The following is an 8,332-nucleotide window of genomic DNA, read 5'->3' on the forward strand; positions in this document are numbered from 1 at the left end:
AAATATTAACTTCAACTCCTGGAACATCTCATATGGTCCATGACGTTCAAAACTTCTTTGAAGTCCCGATTCTAAGCCGTTAAGCATGGTGCACTAAACTATCAAGTAGTCATCATATTGAGCTAGCCAAACGTTCATAACGTCTGCATCTGCTCCTGCAATAGGTTTGTCACCTAGCGGTGCATCAAGGACATAATTCTTCTGCGTAGCAATAAGGATAAACCTCAGATCACGGATCCAATCCGCATCATCGCTACTAACATTTTTCAACACAATTTTCTCTAGGAACATATCAAAATAAACATATGAGAGCAACAACGCAAGCTATTGACCTACAACATAATTTGCAAAATACTACCAGGACTAAGTTCATGATAAATTTAAGTTCAATTAATCATATTACTTAAGAACTCCCACTTAGACAGACATCTCTCTAGTCATCTAAGTGATCACGTGATCCAAATCAACTAAACCATAACCGATCATCACGTGAGATGGAGTAGTTTTCAATGGTGAACATCATATGTTGATCATATCTACTATATGATTCATGCTCGACCTTTCGGTCTCCATGTTCCGAGGCCATATCTGCATATGCTAGGCTCGTCAAGTTTAACCTGAGTATTCCGCGTGTGCAACTGTTTTGCACCCGTTGTATTTGAACGTAGAGCCTATCACACCCGATCATCACGTGGTGTCTCAGCACGAAGAACTTTCGCAACGGTGCATACTCAGGGAGAACACTTCTTGATAATTTTTAATGAGAGATCATCTTAAAATGCTACCGTCAATCAAAGCAAGATAAGATGCATAAAGGATAAACATCACATGCAACCAATATAAGTGATATGATATGGCCATCATCATCTTGTGCTTGTGATCTCCATCTCCGAAGCACCATCATGGTCACCATCGTCACCGGCGCGACACCTTGATCTTCATCGTAGCATCTTTGTCGTTTACGCCATCTATTGCTTCTACGACTATCGCTACCGCTTAGTGATAAAGTAAAGCAATTACAGGGCGTTTGTATTTCATACAATAAAGCGACAACCATATGGCTCCTGCCAGTTGCCGATAACTTCGGTTACAAAACATGATCATCTCATACAATAAAATATAGCATCACGTCTTGACCATATCACATCACAACATGCCCTGCAAAAATAAGTTAGACGTCCCCTACTTTGTTGTTGCAAATTTTACGTGGCTGCTACGGGCTTAGCAAGAACCGTTCTTACCTACGCATCAAAAACCACAATGATAGTTTGTCAAGTTGGTGCTGTTTTAACCTTCGCAAGGACCGGGCGTAGCCACACTCGATTCAGCTAAAGTGAGAGAGACAGACACCCGCCAGCCACCTTTAAGCACGAGTGCTCGTAACGGTGAAACCAGTCTCGCGTGAACGTACGCGTAATGTCGGTCCGGGCCGCTTCATCTCACAATACCGCCGAACCAAAGTATGACATGCTGGTAAGCAGTATGACTTGCATCGCCCACAACTCACTTGTGTTCTACTCGTGCATATAACATCAACGCATAAAACCTAGGCTCGGATGCCACTGTTGGGGAACGTAGTAATTTCAAAAAAATATCCTACGCACACGCAAGATCATGGTGATGGCATAGCAACGAGAGGGGAGAGTGTTGTCCATGTACCCTCGTAGACCGTAAGCGGAAGCGTTATGACAACGCGGTTGATGTAGTCGTACGTCTTCACGATCCGACCGGTCCAAGTACCGAACGTACGGCACCTCCGAGTTCAGCACACGTTCAGCTCGATGACGATCCCCGGGCTCCGATCCAGCAAAGCTTCGGGGATGAGTTCCGCCAGCACGACGGCGTGGTGACGATGATGATGCTCTATCGGCGCAGGGCTTCGCCTAAACTCCGCAACGATATGACCGAGGTGGAATATGGTGGAGGGGGGCACCGCACACGACTAAGGAACGATCCATAGATCAACTTGTGTTGTTGTGCCTAGAGGTGCCCCCCTGCCCCCGTATATAAAGGAGGGAGGGGGGGAGGTGCGGCCGGCCAGGAGGGGCGTGCCAAGGGGAGTCCTACTCCCACCGGGAGTAGGACTCCCTCCTTCCTTATTGGAGTAGGAGAAGGGGGGAAAGAGGGGGAGAGGAGGAAGGAAAGAGGGGCTGCACCCCTTGTCCAATTCGGACCAAAGGGGGGCTGCGCGCCTCCTTCCTTTCGGCCTCTCTCCTCAATTCCCGTATGGCCCAAGGCCCATATACTCCCCGGCGAATTCCCGTAACTCTCCGGTACTCCGAAAAATACCTGAATCACTCAGAACCTTTCCGAACTCCGAATATAGTCGTCCAATATATCGATCTTTACGTCTCGACCATTTCGAGACTCCTCGTCATGTTCTCGATCTCATCCGGGACTCCGAACTCCTTCGGTACATCAAAACTCATAAACTCATAATATAACTGTCATTGAAACCTTAAGCGTGCGGACCCTACGGGTTCGAGAACTATGTAGACATGACCTAGAACTATTCTTGGTCAATAACCAATAGCGGAACCTGGATGCCCATATTGGCTCCTACATATTCTACGAAGATCTTTATCGGTCAAACCGCATAACAACATACTTTGTTCCCTTTGTCATCGGTATGTTACTTGCCCGAGATTCGATCGTCGGTATCCAATACCTAGTTCAATCTCGTTACCGGCAAGTCTCTTTACTCGTTACGTAATGCATCATCCCGCAACTAACTCATTAATCACATTGCTTGCAAGGCTTATAGTGATGTGCATTACCGAGAGGGCCCAGAGATACCTCTCCGACAATCGGAGTGACAAAACCTAATCTCGAAATACACCAACCCAACATGTACCTTTGGAGACACCTGTAGTACTCCTTTATAATCACCCAGTTACTTTGTGACGTTTGGTAGCACCCAAGGTGTTCCTCCGGTAAACGGGAGTTGCATAATCTCATAGTTACAGGAACATGTATAAGTCATGAAGAAAGCAATAGCAACATACTAAATGATCAAGTGCTAGGCTAACGGAATGGGTCATGTCAATCACATCATTCTCCTAATGATGTGATCCCATTAATCAAATGACAACACATTTCTATGGTTAGGAAACATAACCATCTTTGATTAATGAGCTAGTCAAGTATAGGCATACTAGTGACTATATGTTTGTCTATGTATTCACACTTGTATCATGTTTCCGGTTAATACAATTCTAGCATGAATAATAAACATTTATCATGATATAAGGAAATATATAATAACTTTATTATTGCCTCTAGGGCATATTTCCTTCAGCTGGAGCTCGAGTTCGCGGAATTGGATAAGCCAAGGAGGAAGAAGGCGCAGGTAAAAGGGTTGGATCTTTATCCCCTTATATGGGCGGACAAAAACATGTGTCCCCACCGGCCTGGTAAAACTCGCTTATCTCCCAAGCGTCACAATCAATGGCGCGGTTGGGTTACCCACGTCCGTATTGATGGGAATCCCGGAATAAGGGGAACACGATCTCTGCTTCGACAAGACATGCCAAGGAAACCGCTTCACTAAACGCGCTGAGGTGGAACAATAAAGACAATTTGAGTAAAGGCTTGGTATTGGTGTGACGTCGCGCCACAAAATACGTCAGCAGATTGAACTTGTGTAATATTATTCTCTCTACGGTGGTACGTGGAATTTATTTTTGCAGAGCCGGACACTATCCTGGTGTTCACAATCTTCTATAAATTATTCGGAGAAGGAACCCGCCTTGCAATGCTGAAGACAATATGTGCGCCGGACTCGTCGTCATTGAAGCCTGGTTCAGGGGCTACTGAGGGAGTTCCGGACTAGGGGGTGTCCGGATAGCCGAACTATCATGATCGGCCGGACTCCAAGACTATGAAGATACGAGATTGAAGACTTCGTCCCGTGTCCGGATGGGACTTTCCTTGGCGTGGAAGGAAAGCTTGGCGATACGGATATGTAGATCTCCTACCATTGTAACCGACTCTGTGTAACCCTAGCCCTCTCCGGTGTCTATATAAACCGGATGGCTTTAGTCCATGGGACGAACAACAGTCATATCATAGGCTAGCTTCTAGGGTTTAGCCTCCTTGATCTCGTGGTAGATCCACTCTTGTAACACACATCATCAATATTAATCAAGCAGGACGTAGGGTTTTACCTCCATCAAGAGGGCCCGAACCTGGGTAAAACATCGTGTCCCTTGTCTCCTGTTACCATCCGCCTAGACGCACAGTTCGGGACCCCCTAGCCGAGATCCGCCGGTTTTGACACCGACAATGAGAGAGAGAGGCCTTGTTCTGTTTAGGAGGGTTTGAAGAGGTTTGAAAGGGATTGAAGGGGATTAAATCCCTTGCAAGTCAAAATCCTTCTCAAACCTCCCCAATCCCCTTCAATCCCTGTGGCAAGGGGATTAACCGAACATGGCCTTAGGTGTGCAAACTTTAGTCCAGGGAAGCAGGCAAATGGCCTCCACTGATCTCGCCCTCTCATTTCCAAACAAGCTCCTGCATCTTCTGTTAATGGTGTGAATGGCTCAAGCTGGCAGCTGCAACACAGAAAGAGAGTGCAGTGGTAGCGCCATGAGCATCGACCATGTGAGTGTCACAGGTCTTGCCAGGCAGGCATATATAGTTTCTGTAGAAGTGCATGGTCTAGCCAATGCAACCAAAAGACTGATATGATGGAAGAGACTAGGCAGCACATTATACGTCAACACTCCCCGTCACGTGTGGCTCCCTTAGACCTAAACGTGGACCGAAAGTGGGCTGCAATTTAATTGCATCAGCCGGGTCTTGAACTCAAGACCTCTTGACTCTGATACCATGTAGAAGTGCATGCTCTATCCAATGCAATCAAAAGACCGATCTGATGAAAGAGACCAGACAGCACATTATACATCAATAGTTTCCAACCTTTCATTTTACTGGAGTGTTTGTTAATGTCTTGATGACGCAGCCTGAAGATCGAAAATGGCACCAAAGCCGCCACTGTATCATCATAGCGGATAGAAGTGATCATGCTCTTATGCAAGTTAATACGAAGGCTTGAGGCTTCGCCAAACAATTGTAGGATAGCATAAATCAGCTGCAGATATCCGGTCGTCGTTTTTTTCTTCGAGGAATGGCACTTCTATTAACTTAAAATCTAGTATCATGTGGATACAAACTATAATGAGCGACACTTCGCCTCTGCATAGCTAAGATACACATAGCCACAAACAAACAGTCTACCAAAGTATATATATAAAAGAACAACATGGCAACAGTAAAGCCATATAAGTCTTAAACTATGCCAATGTCGACGGAGCAGGTGGAGTGACTTGGAGATTATGCTCCCACTCATGTTGGATAAAAACCTTCTTGGCCACCCGTTCCAATAACATACACACCGCTTTGAACAACGATTGATACTAAGCTAGTGCGTACAACAGTAAATATCTTGTATAGTAGAAAAGGTTTTGCCATTAAAAACACAATCATTTCTACATAGGCAAAGCGATCATAATAAGGTAGATTCTCTCAACCAAATTAGCGTACTAAACGTATTTGATATTCTGTCAAGTCAGTGACCATATTTATTGACAACACGTGTGGGCGTTACAAATTGGATGCTATTTGGATGACTGATTATATAGAACGGGCAAACTTACATTGAAAGAAGAGGTTGTTTGATTGTCATGAGTAGAAAATCTACACTTCTTACTTCCTTGCAAATTGCGCCTAGCGAGGTTGTCTTTTGTTAGCACAACCCCTCTCGAAAGATACCACATGAAAAATCTTAATCTTTAATGGCATATTTGATTTCCAAATTAGTTTATTATTATCCACTGGAATCTTTGAGTGCGAGTGTGCATGGTACATTGAGTCAACTATGAAGGATCCAGATGTAGTGAGATTCTAGCGAAACACATCGTGCCCTTGTGTCAAGTTAAACAAATCCAAACGGGATAGGCCAGGACGCAAGGTGGGGCCAATCAAATCCGTCCTAAATGATACATCTGGTGGGGAGGAGCTAAGCACGAGTGCAAGAGTATCATTCCTATCGCGTACAATGTGGTACAAGGCTAGAAATTGTTCCCGAAGAGTGGCTTTTCCTAGCCACAAGTCCTCCCAGAATTTTATCTCGGAGTCGTTCTTTATCGCGAATGATCCAATGAGGAAAAGATGTTTCTTTACCGCTATCAGACCAGCTAAAAAATGTGAGTCACTAGGTTTCCAATATGCCTGGGACAATGCTTTTTGTCCTAGATACTTATTGCGCAATAGTGTTTGCCAAACACCATCCTCCCCAAGTAGCTTGAATAGCCATTTACTAAATAAGGCGTCATTCTTGACCTGGAGGTCCTGAACACCTAGACCTCCATGGTCTTTCGGTCGACAAACCACACTCCATTTGGTTAGCCTATATTTTTTCATTCAATGGCTTCTTGCCAAAAGAATATGAATCTGAAATAATCTGGTCTTGCAGAACCCCTTTTAGAAGTTGGAAAAGTGAGAGCACGTAGAGAACCATATTTGTGAGAATAGAATTGATAAAAACTAGTCATCCTCTAATGGAGAGCAACTTGACTTTTCAACTGCTCAACCATTTCTCCAACCGCTCTGCAACTTGTTTCCACTCTGCATTAGTGAGACATCGATAATGAATCAAAATTCTCAAATATTTAATCAGGAATCGACCCTGTGCGCAACCAAACTAGTTAGTGTATTGTGTAACCACATCGTTGGCTTCTCTTGAATAGAACAATTCATTTTTATGGAAGTTAATTTTTAGACATAGCATTTGCGCAAAAGCTAAAATCAATGGTCCCATATTTCTAGCCTTATATAGGTCATATTCCATAAAAAGAATTGTATCATTGGCATATTGCAAAATAGGAAGTCCTCATCCACAAGATGTGGCCCTACTCTTGCAATTTGATCGTCCTATTTGGCGCGGTTGATCAAAGTAGCCAACATGTCAGCGGCAATGTTAACAGTGGGTCACGATGACGTAATCCCTTTTTCGTATGGAAGTAACCTCGAGTAACAAAATTTTGGATCCACTCGTGCAATTTAGGATGGCAATGGGTCGGGATTGGATCGGATTGAACAATATCAAATCCATATTAATATTCATATCCATGAAGACAGTCTTTGCCCGGCCATAAAAAAATCTACGGGTGAAAATTTGTGTTCATGTCCAAACTCGATGGATATCCGTACCGGTTGGATATCCATTGGGTCCTTTCAAAGCATATAAATAAGACATAACACAATGTTAACATAAGCTCTTCCATTTTTCATCTCGTGGCAGGCTAGGCTTCACTTATGATAAACACCAACTTATGGTAAATCGACGTCCACTAACAACCTAAGATCATTTAGTATTTTTCTAACAGATGAGAATGACGAGTCATCTAACAAGGAGATAAAAAAAAGGAAGGGGCGTTGGAGTATGTTACGGTGTGGATTGAATGTCAGCTAATAAAATTTACGATGGGGATTGTGTAAGTCCTTTTGCATGTTTCGGATAACAGAGTGTAAAATTGTAGTGGGACATGTGCCGTGGGGTAGGAATATCAGTTTTTCCCCATTAAGTTATACTACCGGGTCAGGTTTGGGTATACCCACGAATATTGTATCCATGCCTTACCCACGAGCAATCGGGTCGGGTTTGGGCGCCGCCCATGGACACAAAGTCATATCCAAATCCTATCCATTCGGGTTGGATATCCATGGATATCCATTTCCATGGGTAAAATTGTATTGGAGAAACTTTTCATTCTCGAGGTCTGTTGGTGAAACGACATTTTGACTTTGTTGTATGCCTTTTTCAAAGTTGATTTTAAATACTACCCCACTCATATTCTTCCGGTGCACCTCGTGAACAGGTGCGCCTGTTTGAAGAAGAGAATATCATCATTAGCGAAGATGGACAACCTGTCAATAAGATTATTGAGCCATGTGCCCCATGTGAGACAAAATGTATACTTACATCTCAATGTCCAGACTGCATGTGATTACCAGCCAAAACTCTGTTTGACTAGTGAGGCACGCGGGTATTATTCCGGAGATGCTCTATCGCTCTATCAGACATAGAAGTCTTTGCGGTGGCAATACTTTTTCTACAAAATATCGAGTTCAGCAAACCTGCTGTATTTCATTTTTAGCGGGACAGCGAAGCTGCTGTAGCAGCTAATTTAGCTGGAATAATTAAGTAGAACTACGGACATACACAGACTTCAAACCCACACAATGTCTAGTGATCAAAGTCGTCAGGTTTTAAGTTTATGAAGTAACTACGGACAGTTCGTAATCGAAGAGAGCATCGACTTGACATGTG

The sequence above is a fragment of the Triticum aestivum genome, chromosome 6B (assembly GCF_018294505.1).
Source record: "Triticum aestivum cultivar Chinese Spring chromosome 6B, IWGSC CS RefSeq v2.1, whole genome shotgun sequence".
Classification (NCBI taxonomy): domain Eukaryota; kingdom Viridiplantae; phylum Streptophyta; class Magnoliopsida; order Poales; family Poaceae; genus Triticum; species Triticum aestivum.